Raw genomic sequence first — 23,180 nt, 5'->3', positions numbered from 1 at the left:
TCATTTGCACAAGTAATGTATAGTAAGTACTTTCTACCTTTAGTATTGTTTTATGTTTTCCTGTTTGTTCTGTACAGAAAGTCGAAACGTGTGCATGCGATTATCATACAAGTATAATATAATACCACCACTACTACTTTAATTATACGAGAATTTATAGCTTTATAGTTTTCATTTATAGAGCAACACTTTTTTCGCAGAAAATGTTGTCTAACATAATCCAACGTTTGAAACTTGTATAATATAAAATTGTGTTGGTATAATTTGATGTGTCATTTTGAATAAATTAAAGAGTTTCTTGTGAAGAAACATTTTAAATGTTTGATAGTCATAAATCGAATACGAAGTTTAAGCCTACCCTATAAATAAAACCATTATTCAATAGGTATATTAAGACATATTGTGGTTTGTTTTTAAATTTAACTGTATACAAAATTGTATTAAAATATTATTTTACCGACTATCAAACAATATATAACATTGTCATATCCGTGTAGTAGACTTTAAAGTACGAGCACAGAAAATTACCCAGATAAAAATATCTATTTAAATATAAATGTATTTATTTTTTTAAATGTTTGGTTTATCGCATCACATACATTATAATATTATTCATACTATATTCTAAGGAGTCAACAGAGTAAGGAGTTGTCGACTTTCATAGTACTGCTCACCTCTAAATACGCGATACTATAACATATCTATACGATTTAATCATAATCGCGTTGTAAATCTAGGGTTATAGATCATCATCGCCACTATGAGATTGATAACGAACAGATATTAGATCAAATCACTAATCGCTAATTCACTTTATGATAATAGCAAATAGTAATATCGAAAGTAAAGTTATTGGCAATCATTCATTACTACAGAATTTTTTTGTATTTTTATTTGAATTTATATATTTTACCGCGAGGTTTTTGTAGATATTTTTTTAAATTCTCATAGTGTTAATTATAATAACGCTTTTGATAATTAAAACTATAAATTATAAAGTATAATATCATTTTATTTGACATTTTTATTTTTAATCTTCCTAAAAACTACTCTGAAACAACTTTTAACACTATGAAAATAATACAAACATCTAAAGAAATACATTATCTATTTAGAAACATAATTTTTTTAACTTATACGTTAAATAATTATTTTTCTATAATTATTTTAAACGACAATCGTACGTTGTTAATATCATCACATGGTTGGTGTAATTTTATGACGTCAAGCGTAAAACGTGACTTATATCAGTTATATCACTGAGTAGGTATAATATTATACTATACAAATTATACCCAATGCTTATATTAGTTATATTTAAACACGGAAGTAATATCGTCCGACAACAAATTTATAAATGAGCAGAACTATTATTTTTTGAAGCTCTACATTTTCATATAATAAAAAAAAAAATCAGTTATTTTTAGTCGTCTAGTCATTTAGTATATTACATAATATAACACGTACTACCTGCAGTCTACCTATATGTACAAAATATCGCCCAATAATAAGCGTTTTTTTTTTAAAGTAATCATATTATTATTAATTATCACATTCGATCGTGTTCCGTGTTACATAATCTTTTTCAAAGACGTTCGACTATAACGTTATAATTATTTACCCGACTGTTTTTTTTTCCATAAACAATTACACCGTGTATTAACTTTATAGTCGACTGGACTTACAAAACATAATATTAATACAAATTGTTTTCAAACGTGTACATTATAATATTATAGTTTACCTATATTATCATTTATTCTAAATAACATAATACCTACTCATTATTAGTCATTATAGTCACAAAGGTATTATAATAATGTGTTCATCCTATAGAATAAAATATAAACCAGAAGCAATTCATAATTTTGACGACTAAAAAATGACAATGATGACGCCCGACGTAAATTTTTGTACTTTATATTGAAAATAAATCGGAAACAATAGTAATATATATACGATATTGTGTTTCAGCGCGGAAAACGAAAAATATTTTTGAAGAAAATTTTTTTGTAGTGTCAAAGGAAAGTGGCCACTGCAACTTGCAAGCAGCGCGTGTATTCGTGGTGGCCTTCGGACCCGGCTAAACGCGATTCCCTGAAGGACTTTTAGCAAATTGGTAAACGGGTGCGATGCCCCTGTAATATAATCATAATTATAATGGTTAATTGTAACCTCGGAATGAGTCCCTTAGGTGTGATGATAATATTATTATATATTTACAGATTTTTTTTTTTTTAATTATCACGATATAATATATCAGCATAAATATTATAGGCTCTTATAGACTGCTATAGTATTTTAGTAATTAAATTAACAAAAGCTTTTAACTCGTTGAAAAATAAAATAATATATAAAACATAATAATATATTATTTTAATTTCTACGCATCATACCAGGAACTAATATTTGTACGATACATAATTGTATATTTCCTTTTTTAGTTTAAAAGACATCAATATTGTTATTATTAAAAGTTTTATTGATCACCGAATGCGCTAAGTCATCAAAAAGTATACAAACAAATCGTAAAAATTAAAATCACGCCTGATATACATTAAAAACTTTTGTTATTTAATAATATTATACAACACTACGAAATTAATTTATAGCATAACTTACAAAAATTTAGTAAAATAAAAAAAAAAAACACGCAAATGCAACAATGCTCAAGCCCTACAGTTATAATGGTACATTATTCGACAATACCTATCCTAGCTGGTATAATATAATAAATAAATAATAATTTGTATACATTTGACAATAGGTAGGCAATACAATGTACGCGCATACATTGAATAGAAGTAAATAATATTATAATTTATAATATAGTCTGATTTAAAATACTCATCAGTAACATTTTGGCCAAATATAATAAATAATTTTGAATAAAAAACTATGAAACAAGTACCATCAAATTTAGTTAAGAAGGCGCCACACTCGCATTTGTTGACTCCGTCTACGTATACACCTTCATGATAAATTGTCGTTCAATAGAATCGATTTTGTGTATTTAACTTAAATATTAGAGTGAAAGGACTTATTATCAAACTTAAAAGTGAGAACATTATCTGTGTTCTCTAGTCAGTTTTTGCGATACTTTAATTTTTAAGTAAATTGTGAGCATTTTAAAATATAAATATTTTTTGTACACAGATAATGTTCTCAACTCCAAGTTTGAAAATAGGTCATTTCACTCTAATATTTAACTAAACGCAAAATTGATTCTACCGAACAACAATAATTTGCCATGTAATACGTTTGTAGTACTTTTTATACGAATGTATACCGTGTTATTTTTATAAAAATATTTATTTATAAATTGTAAGCTTAATATTTTAAACTTTAAAGATATATTTTTACAATAATATCTTAACTAAGTGTATCTGATAAGATTTTATTTTTCTAACTTTGATTTAAAACTAAAAAAATATGTGAATATACGACATGCTAATATTATACGATTATAATATTGCCAATTAGTCAAATTTAAACTAATAATCATATTAGGTCATTTTAATTATATTATTATATCTACAATATCATAATATATTAGATGCATATTATTGCGGCCGTTAGAGAAAAATAAATAATATTATAATCGGTGGTGAATTTAAAATGGGCCAATTTTTAAAAATTGTAAATAAAAAATTAGTTTCCTCGTCGTGTAAATTTTATGTATGATTTTCATTTAATATACTATGAATTTGTTTTATGAATAATTTATTATTAATAATTATTTTTTATATTTATATTAATAAAGTTGTATACGATTTTTGTATTGTATAAAGTAATATGCGTCTTTTAATAATATATTTTCATAGATCTATCATGAATATCTTACATTGAAATTATATATTTTAGGCATTTAGGGTGATACAAATTTTTAGTTTTGTAATACGAATAATAATAGTAGTTTCAAAAATGAATTAATTCTAAAAGTACTATAATGCGCATTGATTCGTAGTAACTTTACCTTGAAGTGTGGTTGTATTATATTTTAGGATCCTTGTACGGTTAGGGACTCCTTCCAAATGTAAGGTTTTCAACGGAGGCTTATCAAATTTGCAGAATCTTTATTAGGTATCTCCTACGCACAGCATGACCGTAATCCAGTTACTACATATACAGTTTGGTTTGGATTCTCAGCAGGCTGCACAATTTAGACGTGCACTAAATCTTAAGTTCTAAAATAATCTTTTCGATTCTCTTATCTTCCAATCATTAATATATTTTAAAGTTCCTCAGTGTGGGCAGTAAGATATTGTGTTCCATTTTTCACTCCACTATCTACCAACAAACTATGTGAGACAAATAAACCTACCTGTATTAAGCTCATGTTGCAGTTCATTGCCTATGTTTCTTTCACCCCTCAAATTGTATTATAAAATTGAACTGTATTACGTATTATTTTACCAATATAGGGATCGATCTACCAGCAAAAGGCTATCCACGATAACGTGTTGCACGTATATAGAAACTGTGATTTACACTATTATAATAATATTTTAATGATATCGGTAAATAATATGACATTGATACGACTTGATTTTTTTTTATGATTTACGTATTTATTTTTAAAATATCGCTCAGTTATCGTCTAGCACTGCGTATGGTAACATTAAATATTTGAAACGACAAAGGCCAGTAAAAAAATACATTCAAACGGCACATTAAGAAAAAATTGTAACTTTGAGGTGTAACGAAAAAAAGAAGAATATCAGTAACATTAGTTATTTTTCGTAGAAAATTCATTTTTTACTTGAACAAGCCTCAATATTAAATGCTGCAGTAATTATTTTATAAGGAAATAATAGGATTTTTTTGGCATTGGGTATATGGTACTAGTACATAATGATGTAGTTTTAGGAATAGTTAAAAGTAATGACGGATAGAAGATTTTTTTATCAGATTTAATGAACGCTTTTGCATTATAAATTGTACATTTGGTACAAGCCACATTTCAGCAAGTACATTACTATTTTCAGTAGCTCATATAAAAGCTTTCATTGCATTATGCAATCATAAAGATGTACCAAAGGTGTAATACTTATGGAAAAAAAAGAAAAATATGAAAGTAATAGGAAAAATAGAGAATTGCCACAAACTAATCTCAATTCTCAGGATTGCGTACAAATAAAGGAGAATAACAAGAAAATAGTCTTTAGATCACATTTTCCGATAAATCACATGTCAGACTACGAGTTCAGCGGTAGATCATACATCGGACTGGTTAGGTTAGGACTGAGTCCTAGTGTATAATATCTGAAGAATAATTGTGTTTAAAAAATAAATATCGTTCTCTATCAAATCATTACAACATCCACGCACATACCATCGAGGGGCCCCTCGTAAAGCGAAATGGGAGTTATTCGCGTACGACAGTCGCCGTGTACCTATATACGTTTGGTTCAACGATCATTATTATATGTATACAAATATATATATATATATATATATATTGTACACGGTTACTATACAGTGTTACATATCATATCGCCCAAACGCATATCTATTGGGTGTATGTGGTGGAGTTGACGATTTTACACTGAAATTATACATTTAAATAAGTCATACGTTCCACATACACCCTGTACGCGTATAGATAATTATAATATGTACGTATATTTATTGTTGTGACCGAATTGAAAACGTTGTTATACCGTGTTATCCTGCACCAAACGGAAGTACGGTTCACCGCGCTTATGCGCAGACACCTTATTTACATTATATTATTATGTCCGTTTCGAAAACAACGCGCTAGAGATGAAAAAAAAAAATGTTATGCCCACGGTGCTGTGCGCACGTAATGATTTACGAAAAAATTCGATAAACGTCATTGTTATTGCGATTATTGTTATTGTTGTTATTAGGGTGACGGCGCATTAGAAGCCCGCGAAAAATATCTATATATAGGTGTAGCGAGTAAACTGAACACTTGAAACGATTATAATATGATATGTTTATTGTTTATAGTATATTACACAATATCTATATTATATACACGTGTGAACCCGTCGCTGGACTGAGTCATAAACGTTATCATAATATAAAATAAAATCGCGATCATGTCGCGATCGAAAGTATACCATAACGATATATTTTTATTAGCACGGGGTTGGAATTTGAACTCACTAAAAAAAAAAACAATAATAAGTTTGTCTAAAGATTCTAAAAACGGATTGAAAAATGATTTAATTTATTAATATTTCATATTCTCACTCAGTAAGAGTCTACTAGATTATTTTTGTATTAATGGTATGAATGTGTGTGATTTAAACCGCTTAGAACGATGTGTAAGTAAAAAAAAAAAAAAAACAATTGATAAATAAAAATGATTAAAAAAATTTGAAAAAATGATCCAACCAATAGTATTTGATTCAAAATCTAATACAATTCTAGACGTAACTATTGCATGTAGGTACGGATGGTACGTTAGGGAATAATACAATTAATTTTCAGATTTTGAATTATTTATGAGTAAATTCAGTCTGATAATCCTCCTAATTGAATTCGATAAAATTACAGTTGATATTGGATTTTCCTATTGTCAATTATTTATCTACGAAATTTATTACTAACAATATTTTCAATGAGTAAACACGGGATAAGACGACTATTGTTTTCTTACAAAATATTGTACAAATTAGTGGTATAGTACTATCATTAAACATCGATATTCGATACTTGATAGTGATATTTTACAATAACAGTAATGATGCATAAGTTAAATGTATTTTTCAATAAAATGATTGGGTATTTCATTAGTTTTAATATTTATATTTTTTTAATAAAAATATACTCTATTGTTAAAATAAGTCATACAAAATAGTAAATGTATAAATAAAATGTGTAATTAAAATATTAAAAATTTTATTCATAAATAACAATAATAATATGATATGAAAATATGGCTATATAATATAATAATTGGTTGATGAGTATTAAATTGTAACAAGTTATCTGTAAGTTAATTTCAGGATGGCTTGACTCATCTGGTAACTGGTTCTAAATATTTTAATAAATTAACTAAATTTCGTCCCACATAATATTATTATATTATTAATTTTAATTTTTACTATTTTGTCTTTTTATTTTTTATTACTTTGTTTAGCCGCATCTCATTCACTCTAAAAACGCATCTTCGACTTCTTCATGACTTAAACATTTTAAAACAAAAAACGACGTATCAAGTCGCTTTGCTGGGTCTTCAAACTTTTTACATACATTTCGAAGTTGATTATCGATATTTATGTAGACGATTATTAAATATCACAATAAATCGTTCGATAAAAATGTTTAAATATAAAAACGTTAGAAAAATTAAATAAATTGAACGTTCTTAATCGTATTTTACCAATTTTTTGACCAGACTTGTGTGTACATATCAATTTATAGAACGCTCAACTGCAATACGTCCATAGAATATTACACACGATAGCGTCAATGACCTAACAACGACCACGACGGGACTTTTGACAAATAATGAAGGTATATTATTATTGTCCATTATACGATGGTGTGTGTCCGGTATTATATTGTAGGTAGGTTACTATACATTTTTTTCGTGTAGGGTAATTCGCTAACTATGCTCATCCCCATTGTTTCATTTAATAATACATTTATTCAAATACTGATTTTTGGAATATTTAAATATACTTAAAAATCATAATTTTTAAATAATTTGTACTGATTCAAGAGTGTCCTGTACTGATACAAATTTCTGTTTTTCAAAGAGAATCCTCCTTTTGTATAATACAAGAAAAAAAAATAATAATAAATTATTGTAAGTTATTATACCTATATATAGTGTTACTTTTATTTTTAAATATCGATATACCTAATTCAAAATAATTCAAATGTGTAGTTTCAGTAATTTAACTTTTTTATTTTGGATAGGCGTTCCTAAAAAAATTTAAAATATGCATTGTAGTATTATCGGATTTAGTAATTATAAATCATTCTTGGACCATACACATAAATTATAAATATTCAATATTGGTAGATTAAAATAAGCTAATAAAATGTTCGAAATACTATAGACTCCTTATACCTTCCAAACCCTTTATCTTTATTTATCTTTATTACGCCAAGATAAAAAATAATTCCATAACTACTTGTCCAGAGGTTGTTTACCTAATTTAATTTAACATAACATTCACTATACCCTGTCTACTACTGATATACTCTCGTAATGTGATGCTTTTTTAAAAGTATTAAAATTAAAACTAATCGCATATACCTAAAATACACAGGAGTATATTTTTTGAAATTATTATTATAATTGGTAAATTGCGCGTATTGTCATTGCGGTAAATCGAAAAAGACCTTGATCACGCGTAAGCTGCCCTCCCGCCGACCCACCGTCATGTGCGCATACAATTATAACCCGTCCACATCATCATCACGGCTATCCGCAGCAGCTTTATGCACGGTCGTTGCTATAATATGATGTTATGTTGTTGCATACGCGTTTAACCGGACTACCGGCGAATCCGTATTGTTTCATTGTTGTTCGGTTGTTTCGTCGTCATTATTATTATTATTATTATAAGGGTTAATGTGACCATATTTGAAGGACTGCGGATGTGTTTAATAAAAATCTATGGAAAAATAATAATAAAAAAAAAATTCAATGTTCGAAGTTTAATAATTTGCGTAAAGTTCGAAATCGCTCGCCACAAATGGCTGCTGTTGTATGTTTTTATTCCTAGGAAAAGGCCATAAAATATTGGTTTTATATTTAATTAAGGGCACTTATGGCCTTTATTAGTTATCAAAATCAATTTTTGACGCTTAAACCCAGTAAAAATATGTATTAACATAAAATATATATATGAATCGCGTGGCTTTGATATAGAAAAAATCCAGTCCAATCGGGAAAATCAAATAAACGCCGAAAACCACTACTGTTTATAATTTTTCAAAATTAGACAAAGTGGAATTATTTAGTATAAAAACTCAAGTAAAAACAACATTTACAAAAAAGAGGAATGTGAATTTAGTTTATAATAATATTGTAGTTTAATAGGTAAATAATATTGTATACTAATATTATACTTATATTGGACTTTAAGTTTGACCTCAATAAATAAACGTCCTTAAATATTATTTTGTACACACAACAATAAAGTTGCAGGAACTTGTGTTTAAATTATAATTTGTAATATTTGTGTAATAAATAATTTTTATACTTCAATTTTTCATAAATTCATACTTATACTATTGCAAATGTATAAAAATGTCGTTAAATAATGAATAACGATGAATTTAACAAATACAAAACACAAACTTCCAAATACTCGACGTGCGGTGATGGTGAAATATTTGACGAAAAATATAAATAAATCCAAATGTGATAACGCGTTGACAGTTGATAATAATATCATACTACAACACATAATTAGACTTATCCCCTAAAATTAATTGTTTTTGTTTTACCACCAAAATCAAAATTATAATATAACCACAGGCTTAAGCTTATTATCAAATCCGAAATCGTTTTATATTATAATGGTCCATTTTAGTAGAATGATATCACAAAAATGTTCTTTAAATGAGTTTTAATTATAATAGTTTATATAGTCGAGTCGCGATAACTCGAAGTTGAAGGGAGATAAAAATTCACTTCGAAATATATATTATTCAAGATATCTAACTCGAATTTACATTAATTTATATTTATAATATTATATATAATTCATATTTCTAGGGAAATAAAAAACAATTTAAGCTGTCAAGTTTTTCGAGTTATCGAGGTTTATCGCGACTCGACTGTTTAAGTCATACAAGACAATATAATATCATTTATATCTCTTATAATTTTATACTATTACACATTCTACAGAAATTATAATAAATTCTTTTAATAATAATAATTTAAAAAAAAAGTAGGTATATAGGTTAGTACCAGAATAATTTTTTACTTAGAGCCTTTTTTTTTTTTAGGAATGAATGTTATAAAAAATATTTAATTGAAAATAGGAAATTGAGTTCTTTAGAGTTGTTATTAATAATTGTACTTCTTAATGAGATAGTTCACAAAATTAAAGAACAATATTGGTTTTAGACATGCAACAGTCGAAGAAAAAGCATTTATAACTACGATTTGATACTGAAATATAATACTCTAAAGATAAATGTGCTATCTAATTGAGACGCAGTATTGTGGGAGCTTAAGTGCGCACAGCAATATAATTGGTTAAAAAAAAGTTTAACTTTTATGTGAAAGTTATTAGGGATATCAAAATACAATCTTGGAAATTTCAAATTAGTTTTTTTTACTATATTTTTACTCTTTTCAACCATAAAAATAAAACAAACAATGATTTAGGATATAGCTACATCACAAGAAATTTAGGGAACATTGATAGATCTTTATGATCGTTATATATTGTACTTCAACCATGCCTAGCTGTTTCCTTCTAGATTTATATACATCATTAAAAAAGATCGATTCCCATTTTACTCTGAAACATGTACTTAATGCGAATTGATCAAAAACGATTGCTTGCTGTTTGAAAATTAACCACGCTCCTTATAAAGTTATAACTACACAGAGGTTTCTAAAATGTTTAACCTTGCTAACCTAGACAATATTATACTCGTTTACTAAATAGAGTCACATTTATTACTTGTAAATCTTTATAATATATATGATCGTACTAAACGCTCAACGTTATCATAGCTATAATTTCTAATCTCAATGCTAGTTTTAGGTTTATATCTATGTAATTAATAATTTATACCTACTATATTGTTTTTTTTTTAATCCGTAGACATTAATAGGGAAGTGAATTAATTATTAAATATTGTTATGTTATTACTGTTATCGTTATTACTATATTGTAAATTGAATATTATCCGTATGAATTATAAATAAATAAATTTAATTTCATTAGGATTGAGTCCCGACATGGGTAGACATGCATTTGAAATATATGCACTCGTAAAACTAATAACTTAATGTGTATTGACTAAATAGAAAAGACAACGTGTCTATGCGTGATTCTTACCACAGTTTATTAAACTGTAAGTCACGGCAGTTATTGATGTGTAGAAAAAATTTGGCATTTAAATATAAAATATAGTAACCCTTAAAGTGGTTTTACAATAAAATACAATGAATGTAAAATTGGATCTAGAATTTCTTATAAATAGATAATGTTATAAATCATACAATGTTAATAGATTAATTACAACTATGATTTTTAAATAATGATAGCTCCCATAATTTTCAAATCTATAGTAAACTCAATAATAATTTTAGTTCACAAAGTTAAATAACTTGAAAACGATAAGCTCCTTTTAATATCGATTTGAAGATTTCGAGATATATTCATATTTTCAATAAAAACCATTCTTTAAATCTGCCCCCGAACACGCGCACGATTAGGAATATCATGAATATCAAACAAATTGAATGCGAAATACAGGTCAAGAAATGAATGATAAATGAGTTAATTAATATTGAATCGTTTTTCTGTTCCAATGGTCATGCTCTATATAGTATATTATTATATGTTTTGGGAGTGGTGGTATAATATTATTCACTTTTCTCTTAAAATCTATATTATAGTACCTACTATTAGTAGTATTTATACAAAGTGTATCACCTGCAGGCTGCAAGAGTAGACTTATTCAATTGCGATTTAGTGGCATAAATCGTATATTTTGTAGTACACCCCGTAATACTGCTCAGCTCGCTTTATTATTGTAAAATACGTAGTATAACTACAATAATTTCAAGTATGAAGTTTTAATGAAAAAACTAAGTTTAAATACAGAAAAAATAATATTTAATAACAGCGAGCATTTACGGAAATCATACGTTTTCTAGAAGGAGACATATGTACATGTTATTACTACGTTCACGGTTAGAACTAAAATTGTTTTAATAATTTTACTATGATTTCGTATATGTTATACTACCATAACAATATTATTATATTTTCAATAACTACTAATATATATATATAATAATTGTATTATAATGAAGCAACGTATCAAACTATATCTAATAGCACCTAATTATTAATGATTCATAAATATATTTTTATTTATTATTTATTTGATTACTGTAGTTATTGTATTTTTTGAAATGCTAAATAATATGGATGATACTGAATTTCATAATACTAGTGTACGCTAGTGTTTAATAGTACTAATAAAATAAAAATAATAACTTCTTTACTATAAGAAAAATTTCAAAACAATAATTTATTTATCCCAAAATTAACAAATTTTTGAGTTTTAAGCATCACGTATTTCAGTAATAAGGTATACTTAAATTTTTCAAATAATTTAGAAAAAAGTTTAGTTTTTGTATTTATTACATTTAACAGTAGGTATAGTGAGACAGAATAGTCTTATACTTGTAAATCAACAGCAGCATTTTTAATGGAATACCGTTTGTATTGTGTTTTCCACTAGATTCATAAAAGAAAAAATGTGGGCGCAAAACCTAGAGATTTTACAACAATTTTGAGAATTCGTGATATTAAATTTTTCACTTACACAGTCACGAGCTTATGGAAAGTTAGCGAGGGTACTGTGGAGCAAACTGAAAGATGAAGATTTTCCCTAGTTGTATACTTATAGTTATTAATTATTCATTTCATCTGCGAGAAAATCACGCAGTTTTTATAGTATCGTCGGAATAAATTATGAATTTATAAAGGAAAAATGTTACAACGATAGTACGACTGCAGCAGAAAAAGCTCCATCCAATAAGTAGCATTCCTTTGATTCGTAGGGCTTTACTCAGAATTTTATGTCTGACATTGACCGCACAAGTACCTATTATAATTTTCATGTACAGGATAAATATTTTATTGTATTTGCATAGTAGTTATCGATTATCGACCACGCATCGACATTCGGTCACGATGTCATAGGAACTATACATATATGTATATATATAAATGCAAAACAGTTAAACTTAACAGAACTACTTTATTATTAGAAACTATGTATTTCTATGATGAGTAAACGCTAAAAATTAATTTTGTGTCTTTTTGTGTATTGTTCGAGTCAATATTATGAATTGCACTGAATTGTTCATCTATAAAAATTTCAAACGTTTATGGTTTGTACCCATCAAGTCAAAATAGTTTTATATTGCTAGCTTTGTTTTATTTTACAGTTTCTTTAATAGTTTAATCATCATAACAATATCATATTAATTACACATTAACACCGCTTTCAAACTAATCGAAAATAGTAAGCAAAACTAAATACATAAATTTTTAAAAATTACCGTACCTATTCCCAGTTGGGAAAAAATAACTTTGTTCTTTCGTACCGTGACGTGTAAATAAAACGATTTTCACAAACCACAAATAATTTTTTAGGATTTTTGTTTTTATGCAGGCGCGGTGCATAATATAGCACTGATGCAGTACCCGATGTCGTGTGGGCATACAAGACGATCGCTGACAAGGGTAAATATAATATCATCTTATCCTGCAAAAACTTATTCTATTTTGTTATGTGCGTGCGTGCTCGTGTCAACTACATAATAATGAATAATAATATTGTACTGTCGTGCCTCGAGTGTGAATCTTTTCTGATGTGTACTTATGTATACTTACGATTTTGAATATTTTGCTAAATAATTTATAACGTACCGACGTAAAAAGGGTTTTGGACGCGGTTAGGTTAGCTCATAAGTGAACGGACGGGGGATGGTAGATCTATATGAAGTATATCGGTTTTATGAAATATATAATTATATTATCCTGGTGACTTGAAGTGGTTGCTGATCGCGCGGGCGCCAAACTGAAACTAGCTGCTGTTGTCTAGTGTTCGTCCGAGCACACCGAAAAACGCGACTCGGCGGGCACGATAATAAAAATAACATTAATATATTCCAATAGCATTGCTGCGGGTACGCAGGTACTATGTAAACGCATACTACACAGGTAGTAGACGGGTTGACGGCAAAGTAGTGGTGGGGGGGGACGAGTGGATATTATAAAGGTAGGGACCTCTACGCGCGCGGACAGATTCGCCGCCGATCGGTGGTCCGATTGGCCGCGGTCGACCGCGAACACTGCCCCAGACAACCGCAACCACAACAAATGCCGGCACGCGTGCGTCGTCGTCGTCGTATTTGCGGGCGTATAGGTACAGGCCACGAAAAATGTGTATACGAAAATACTCGGTGATCAATTTATAAAATATATAAGTGGGTTACTATATATTATACAAAACCGAGAATTGCGCGATTGAGAAAAAAAAATTGTTCGTACAGTTTGGAGTATAATATCATATTATATTTTATACAGGATGAATCACCGTGCATGCTTATTTCTAAGCCCCGCTCCAGCGCCGTAACTTTTAAATTTCGCGTTCGTTGAAATTCTGAGTTTAAGCTTTCTTAACCATCTATAATAAACAAGGAATAGTATTTTAAAATTCTAAATCCATCGTCCATACTCCATAATATTATAGTTTTAATATCTTGGAAACTAAAAATGTTTGAATTTCGAGTTGAATGTATAAAAATGTATGTAGAAATCAGCTGATCGACAATAATGTGTAATAGTCAAAAGGGTGGTTGGTTATATATGTTGCTACAATTCAAGATATTTATTGAATAACAAATTATAGTATTTGAAAGTAAGGTCTATAACTAGGGAAAAATACTTAAAAATTTTAGAAATCAGAATTTTAACGCATATTATATTATAACACAATAATAAAAACTCGATTAAGATGCTTTGTGAATCAAACAGCTTATTATAACAATTTGTTTTTACAAAAAAAAAAATCTAACTATTTATGAAAGATAGAAGTTTTTAAGTTTTATAAATATAATTTCTTAAATAGGTCAGTAACAAAATACTTTCGTAAAATATCGATGTATAAAGTTATCAAATATTGCGATAGCTTTTTATGTAATTTATGCAATTTAAGTTATATATCGAAACTACAACTTTTGGCGAGTTACCTTTGCTATATTCCTGAACTAATTTTAACTTAAAAATCTCAATTATAATTTGTTTTAAATATTTATTTGATACTTTGATAATATTATATTAAATTCACGATAATTTAAAAAAATATATTATAATATGTTTCTGGTTATAAAGTATTTCTTTAAATATATTATCTGTGTGTTTATAATTCACCGTGTCCATTTCTGTGTATAAAATACATAGGTAACAAAACATTGGTAACACGATTACACTTACACGTCACCTACAAGTTGTAGAGTGTATTCAACTTTACACTACACAGTGATTTTTGAACGCAGGCACGAAGCTTTAAATAAACATAAATGGCGCCTAAATAGAAATGTGTAATATTTTAAATATTTTCTATTTTGTAAAACCAAAACACTATTGCGGGTGACTATTTAAAAATCAGCTTTTACTATTTTTATTTGATTCTCGAGTTCATAAAAAAAAATGCATTTCAAGTGTTGTATATTTATAAACTTACTATGTTGATCTTTGACAGACGGAGACAACTCCACTTGCGGATGTGACGTTCTCTTAAGTAAATAAAAACCTGCGTATTATTATGTTTTTTTCATTTATTTACATTTTTTTTATGAATATAAAGGTATTTTATAATTTATAAAAATAATGTAAATGCATTTTATATAACTAGATAATAACATATAGTTTCGAGTTCAAATTTAAACTTTTATAATATGTTTCTCGACGAATACGTTAATTATTGATTCCTCTGGCTTCGTTGGCTAATGACGGAATAGTTCTCAATTTTCCCCATGTAATATTATGTTGTGTTGAGAAAATGATTTTTTTCATATAATATGTGGTGAGTCGCAATCTAAACATTGATGTACCTACTCTTACAATCTTATGAATACTGAATTTGATTGAGGTATGAAGAGGGTCTGTTGATGATTGTGCGACCAAATCTGATTGGTTCGTTAGATGTTTTCGTTAGCAGGCAAGCCTAACTACATCTATGGTTTCAATTTTTGTTTGTCTTTTGATTGCAATAACATTAAATAACGAAGATAAATTGTTTCTTTTTCAAATTAATTTTATTTATAGACTTTATATTTTATTATTATTTATATTATATTATGTAAGTGGCAAAATTACTAAAATATTTTTACCGTCAACTGTTTTCAAAGAAAATCATTAAGGTGTGTGGATTATATAATATTTCTCGTATGATTTCGTATTTTTATTTTTAAATTTTATCAGCCTTTAAGTTATAATAACACATATAATAATATTATAATCAGGGTTCGAAGGGAATGCACTAAAAACAATTGAATATTGAGCCTAAACTATAACTATGTTCCTAAAAATTTAGAAAAAAACCTTTGACCATGCAATAAAATAATAGGGAAAAACAAATAATGATAATTTATTTATTTATAAATATAGGTAATATAATATTTTTTATTTCTAATTTTTATAAATAAAAACATTTGTTTTTTCATACACTTGTTTATAATATATAACGTGATGAAATAGAAAAACGAGAAGCAGGTGTATCATATAATGTGTATATATAAAAACCTTTGGTGTGCCAATGGCCTTAGTCGCCGAAGCTTAATTTAAATAAATAAAAAAAATATATATAACTTGGGCGTCGAATATTATTTTTAATCATTTAATTGATTACGTAATAATTATATTTTTAAAATTTAAATATTTTTAGTATTGTTTTCGATAGTCATGAATTATATAGTTAATACTAACTTAAAAATTATTAATAACACAGTATTATCAATAACATAAAAAAAAAATTCAAGATTATGTCAAAGTACGATAATTATGCTTGAAAATCTCAATATATATAATTATTTACAAAACGAAATTGTATGATATTATTATATTTAAACAAATACCTATTTTACTTTGGATAAATCATGACTTGGAAAAATTAATATGCAGATTCATGAACTTACAAGCTCTGATTATATAATAAATCCTTAATGTGTGTTCATAAGATTACATATTACACTGAAGTATAAAATATAGTATAGTATACATCGTAATTAATGCATATAATTGATATGTACATATAATATAATTATTAACTTGTTAAAAACACTCTATGTTGATATATTCGCGCAAAAATCAAAGAACATATAAAAAAAAATAACGAGTAAAAACACATAATAATGTAGATACGAGCGATAATGTAAATTACAGTGGCATCACAACAACAATTCACGATTTCGATAATTGAAACGTAGGATAACTATTACTATAAGAGAACATATCTGTATTTTCAGATCTTCGAGCAGACCAAATAAATCATCTTGACATTATATGTTTATTTTAATGAATATTTATGTTTTCCCCTTAACTGCTGTTTCAGATGTCATTTCATTTTATGGAGTTTAACGAAGCACATTCACGCTAGTTTTCAGATCTAAGAAATCATTGTTTTTTGTACATATAATTACTTTGATCAATCGTGTTTTTTTATTAATAAAAATCTTTTTCAATATTAAAAAAACGTACCTAGTACCGCCTGTTTAACATAATATATTATATAATATAATGGCTTATAAATATGAAATAAATGAATTTTAATGATTTCACAATCTACCAAAAAGTTATCATTATTACAAATTAGTTATTATGGTAATCATAACTATTGGCGAGCCGCCTTAGCTGAAATTTAAAGTTGATTTAAATCCCAGCTAGGTCCACCCGTATAAATCTGGCCACCGTACTACTAGTTGGCTTTATCATATTATATTTTAGGTTTTCACAACACTGGTTTTAAATTTATCATAGACCCTCTAAATGAATTAATATAGCTATAGTGAATCCCTCGAAATACAATTAAATAAATATTTCAAATGTTCCGAGAAAAAAATATAAATTTATATCTTGAACCAAACCCGATATACTTACTTATTAGCTTAATATATTTTTACACATTCCAAATGCGAGTGTAAAAGAATACATTTTGTAAATTTATAGCATAACAGTATATTATATTATATAACTGTAGTAAATATTATTTACAAAATTAGTTATTATATATTGTAAAATTGTGTTAATATCAAGAGGGTATTGTCATCATAACTTATAAAACGAGAACGCACAGGAAGTATCCTTATTTATAAAACGTATACTTAATAGTCCGTTTGCCCTATAAGCTAAACTAGAGAATCGAAATCGCGGAAGTCCGGAATATCTTAGTATAGTGTTATACTATGCACGAAACAGACAGGCGGTCCCGTCAAATATTAATGTTTACAGGTTTAGTCTTCGATTAGACCAGTGTTTTTCAAATTGGGTGATATCGTTGTCTCTTTAGGGCCTTAGGAGTACTAGAATTACCCATGGGAACACTAGAAATTGCATGCTTAATTGTGGGGCATTGTATTCTAGAAGTCGGTGATGGCATTTTTTTTATTCATAAAATAATCTAATAGGTAATCGCTTGACGTAGTCGTTTCAATTATACGATGTAAAAATTTACAATAAGCATATTAATATAATATTGTTTTATAAAATATTTACGTTTCATTAATACTGCAGGATCTATTCTTCCAGAATGGTTCTTGTGCATACGATCACGTTTCTTATTACGTTTGTTTAATACATAATTTCAATAAATTTTATCATTGCAACAATTTTATAAACGTTCGGAACATTGTAAATTTTGTTAGGGATTGGTGCCAATAAAACATGTTAACCTAACCTAACCTAACATTTTCTATTGAATAAAATTGTTACGACGCATCACTACTACAAGTTAGTTCATTGAACACACGCACGCAAATATTGTCATGGGAATTAATAAGTCTCTTAATTTTGGGAACGAAGATAAATATAATATATAATTTATTTACGTAATATTTAGGGTTGAGAAAAATACTCAATAAATTGTAACCAGTAGTTGTAAATTAATCTAAAACAATGTATCTAAATTACAAGTTAACAATTTATCCAAACCAGTTTTGGGAAATTACTTTTTTTTTATCATTAACTTATTCGTAATTAAATTATATTACAAATCACCTTTAAAAAATATTATGTAATTATTATTGAGTAATTTTTTTTTTTTTTTGGTTAAGATTTAAGTTACATTATTTTTGAGTTAAAAGTGTAATTTTATTATAATTAAAATTCATTATTATTTTTAAAAATATTATTAAAGTTTAATAATTATGATGTTATTTTGTTAATACATAATTAACTATACAATAAACAAATAAGATCAATAATATAAAATTATACACAGTGTTTACTTAAAACCAAAAGAGATAATCAAAATATATTGTATTTATCATATCTATTTTTGGATAACAATTCATTTTTTTTAAATAATACTAAACTAAAATCACTAGAAATATATATATTTTTTTAATTGTATTTTATAATAATTGTAAAAAAATCGAACTTACATGATAATATTATCAATTAGTCCTTGAAATATATTAAAATTAAATAAAAGCACGAATAGGTAGCTTAGTAATTTGTCTATAAATAATTAACTTAAATTAGTGTTGATTGTTTAAAATAAAATATAATTAAATTACATAAAGTTACTTTCAAAGTAATTAGGTTGAACTGGTTTAAGTCACTTGTAAATTCTAAATTAAATTAAGTTTTTTTTCGTTCCTCATTAGTGATATAAATACAAGAATATTAAGAAGCGAAGTAAAATTTGCAAATGTCAATTAAAAATTAAAATTAAAATTCTACAAATGAAAATCTTTTTTTTTTCATTCAAGAATGTGTTATTTTGTTTGTTCACAATTTTTCGTTCACAAAACGATCGTGTCCGACGGCCATTGAGTTTCTTTTTAGACACTTGCGTTTCTACACAAAACACAAATATAAATAATTATAATAATGTATAGGTGAAAATTAAATAAAACGTACCATACATATTATATTTGCATTATATTATAATGCTTGGTAAAAAATTATACACGCCACACAGCGAACGGTTAAATTTTCGTTTTATCGGGTGCAGTAAGTGTATTATACGATATCACACAGAAGTGCAATGAACTGGTAATAAAACCCATTCACGTATCCGGAGTTTGTAAGAACCATGCAATCATCGAATTAATTGTCGTTTTTGTATAATTTACAATAAACAGAAAAAATGGTTTTTGACTAGGACTTTAGGACTAGGTATACATAACATATTAATATAATTTTATAACAAACTTTTAAATATACTCGCCACGCACTAAAGATATAAGATAAGTATAGTACGTGTAATTATTATGATATTGACCTTGCAAAAATATAATTTATTTTATAATAATATTACGTTTAATTCAAAAACGTTGCGGAAATTATTCGATTACGAAAATCGCACAAATTACAAATAATAAATACATTTAACGGTTAAGTTTCTGACACGAATTTTTACATGGCTTTACACAAAAACGGTCAAAGTTTAGAGTTCAGCTACAAATTATTATTCGTGTTCCATACCTATATATATTATACTCTATCGGTTTTCGACTTGTATAAAAAGGTGACAAATAGTATCGCAATGTACTGTAATAGTGCAATGGCGTGCAATATTATTATTATTGTTCAAAACCATGCGAAGATAAACTGAAATTATTAAAACCACCGCGGTATTATGCAGTTATTAGAAACACTAAACGTCTAAGCCTAATGCATCGTTTTTTGATAAACTTGCTAGTGATAATATTTAATACACAAGTACCTAAATTATTTTATTTTTCACAGGCTGGTGTCCCTTTTAAATATATAGTTAGGTATCTTCACTTGACGTATCTAACTACAATTTTCAATTACGTTTGTTAAATATGCACATGTTTAATACAATACAAAGTCAAATTAATATAACGGCAAAGGTAAACTTGCTGTTACAAATATACGTGTTGTAGCGTGAAGTAAACTAAGCACATTTAAAAAATAATCAACAAAATAGAAAGACTGAAGTTAACAAATTGTGGGTCCACCACATTGATATTAGATATTAATCGTCTAATAAGTGGCTTGATAGTTAAATAATTATTGGTGGTGGCATAGGGCATGCAAAATGTAGTAATAATTTGAGTTGAACATCGGAGCTTACCTAAAAGCAGAGTAGCAAGACAAGTGAAGACGATTTAATATTAACAATTAGCAACCCTTCGGTGAAATTAATAATACCGTAGTACGTCTCCTTTCGACCGAGGATATAGACCAAGTATAGGTATATTAGCTATACTGGGGAATAATCGATCGGACTTTGAATAAGTAACCGGAAAACCGCATAAACTTACGCTAAGGTCTTTCTCAAGCTACATCGAATCACTGTATAGAGCAGTAGAAATAAGGAGTCCATACAACGATACTCTATAGTATAGGTCGGACAATAGTACAATATCATAATTGACGACAGTGTTCGCAGTCAAACTAATTACAAATCCAAGTAAATATCTTACAATATATACATATTCGACATTCAGTCTAAGATCAACGTTATGGCTTGACTTGAAGCCAAGATACGTGGCATAATATCATATCCACGTGAATTATTACTAACCTCACCGAGAAAATATAAAAATGGGTACAGTGTAGAAACCGAAATCGTTATGCTGTACATTTGGTGTTGAGCGGGTCATTTTTATTATGGGTGTGTTAAAAAATAGGCGTATGATCAAAATAGGACTAGGATAACCATAAAAATCGAGAAAACATGGATCTACTATTGTCGCCCCTTAAATCGAAACGTCTCACTGACTATAGTTGGACAGGTTAAGTAAATAAAAATTAACATAAAATAATATTATACTAATATAGTAATATTTACAAAACAGATTTCATAAAAGCGTGGTAAGTAGTTGAGTACTACTGTGATACAACTCTGGCTGTAGGTCGTGTTGATCGCACTATTATAAATCTGCTAAATATGAAGTCGTCAATGATATATCATTGTATACGAAAAACGATTCTGAGCGGAAACGTTCCATCGACCTATATCACCAAACGATAAGGTTTTTTTGATACAGCAATTATAGTCATTTACTTTATTTTTAGTATTAGAGTAATTTGACATATTTTTTTTTCGAAAATGTTAAATTTTTTAAATTATTATAATAACATATAAAATTAATACCATAGTATATCAACTTATACAACTCAAAATTTAATAATATCTTTCTGTAAATACCGTAAACAGTAAAAATAGATTCATATATTATAGTATTTTTATAGAATAAATAGATAATATTTTAAAATAAATCAAAAATGTTATTGCGCACAGTAAATTTCATAATAATATAAAATATATAAAAGTTTAAATTCACACGAATAATATTTTTAAATTATAGGTAAAATTTATTGACATATCATTATTTATCGTTTATATAATAAGTAATTTTTTAAGTAAAAATATCTATAAAAAATAATAATTTTTATACATTTTCTTTTAGATTTTATGGTTTCAGTATGAATTATTTATGAAGAATCTTGTATTAAATTTTCAATATTTAGATACAAAAAGAAAAGTTTTTGTACATTTTTAACCACAAAATAGGTAGGTAGTTTGTAATTTTTTGCGATTTTGACAAATTTCGTCAAAATTCTGATTTCAAATTCACATAAAAAAAATCGGATTTACGCAAAATTATAGTATATAATAATAATTATTGTTAGAACTGTATAGTAGGTGATCACAGATTTATCGTAAAAACTATATTAATATCATATCGTTTTTACAGTAGCAGCCGCACACACCGTAAAGACATGATACTTTATTTTATAACGATATAAAAATTGTGGCAACAAACTAACAAAGCTATCTACCGGTAGGTATCGAGACCAACGTACTTATCGACGTTATGCATAATTTAAACGTTAGAGCGTGCACCATCAAAATTTATTCACAATATTCTACCATTGGTTTTATTATGATATACCTACTTTATACTTTTTACTACAAAAACTAATAATTGAATGGAAGTAAAATTAGTATCCATAAAAATATGGATATAATGTTATAAAATACAAATCCTAATGGTTAAATTAATGTATTGAAAAAATAATTTTAAAAGGTGTCGTGGTGTAAGTGAAACATTAGATATTGTAGAAATTAGATGGTTTAAAATATTTAGTTTATAATATTATAGTTTATTATAATATGTAACTATGTAGAATTACAAAATATATTTTTTTAATTTGCTAAATTATTATTATGATTTTAATTATATATATGTAGTTAAATTCGATGGCTTATATTTCGTG

General features: G+C 27.0%; 1 protein-coding gene across 2 annotated transcripts in view; it reads right to left on the bottom strand.

Moving 5' to 3' along the window:
* Positions 1 to 13,978, bottom strand: part of LOC132921960 (uncharacterized) — a 33,039-nt gene extending 19,061 nt beyond the window's left edge. Inside the window, exon 1 of one of the 2 annotated variants that reach the window (XM_060985233.1) lies at positions 13,629 to 13,978. The gene's annotated coding sequence lies outside the window, so the exon portion shown is untranslated. Of the gene's footprint in view, positions 1 to 13,592 lie in introns of both variants that reach the window. The other variant, XM_060985232.1, reaches the window with a different exon arrangement.
* Between the last annotated feature and the right edge of the window lie 9,202 nt (positions 13,979 to 23,180).

This window comes from Rhopalosiphum padi, chromosome 2 (assembly GCF_020882245.1).
Source record: "Rhopalosiphum padi isolate XX-2018 chromosome 2, ASM2088224v1, whole genome shotgun sequence".
NCBI classification, from domain to species: Eukaryota; Metazoa; Arthropoda; class Insecta; order Hemiptera; family Aphididae; genus Rhopalosiphum; species Rhopalosiphum padi.
The sequence above is the reverse complement of the archived record's forward strand: the minus strand, read 5'-3'. Positions and strand labels throughout refer to the sequence as shown.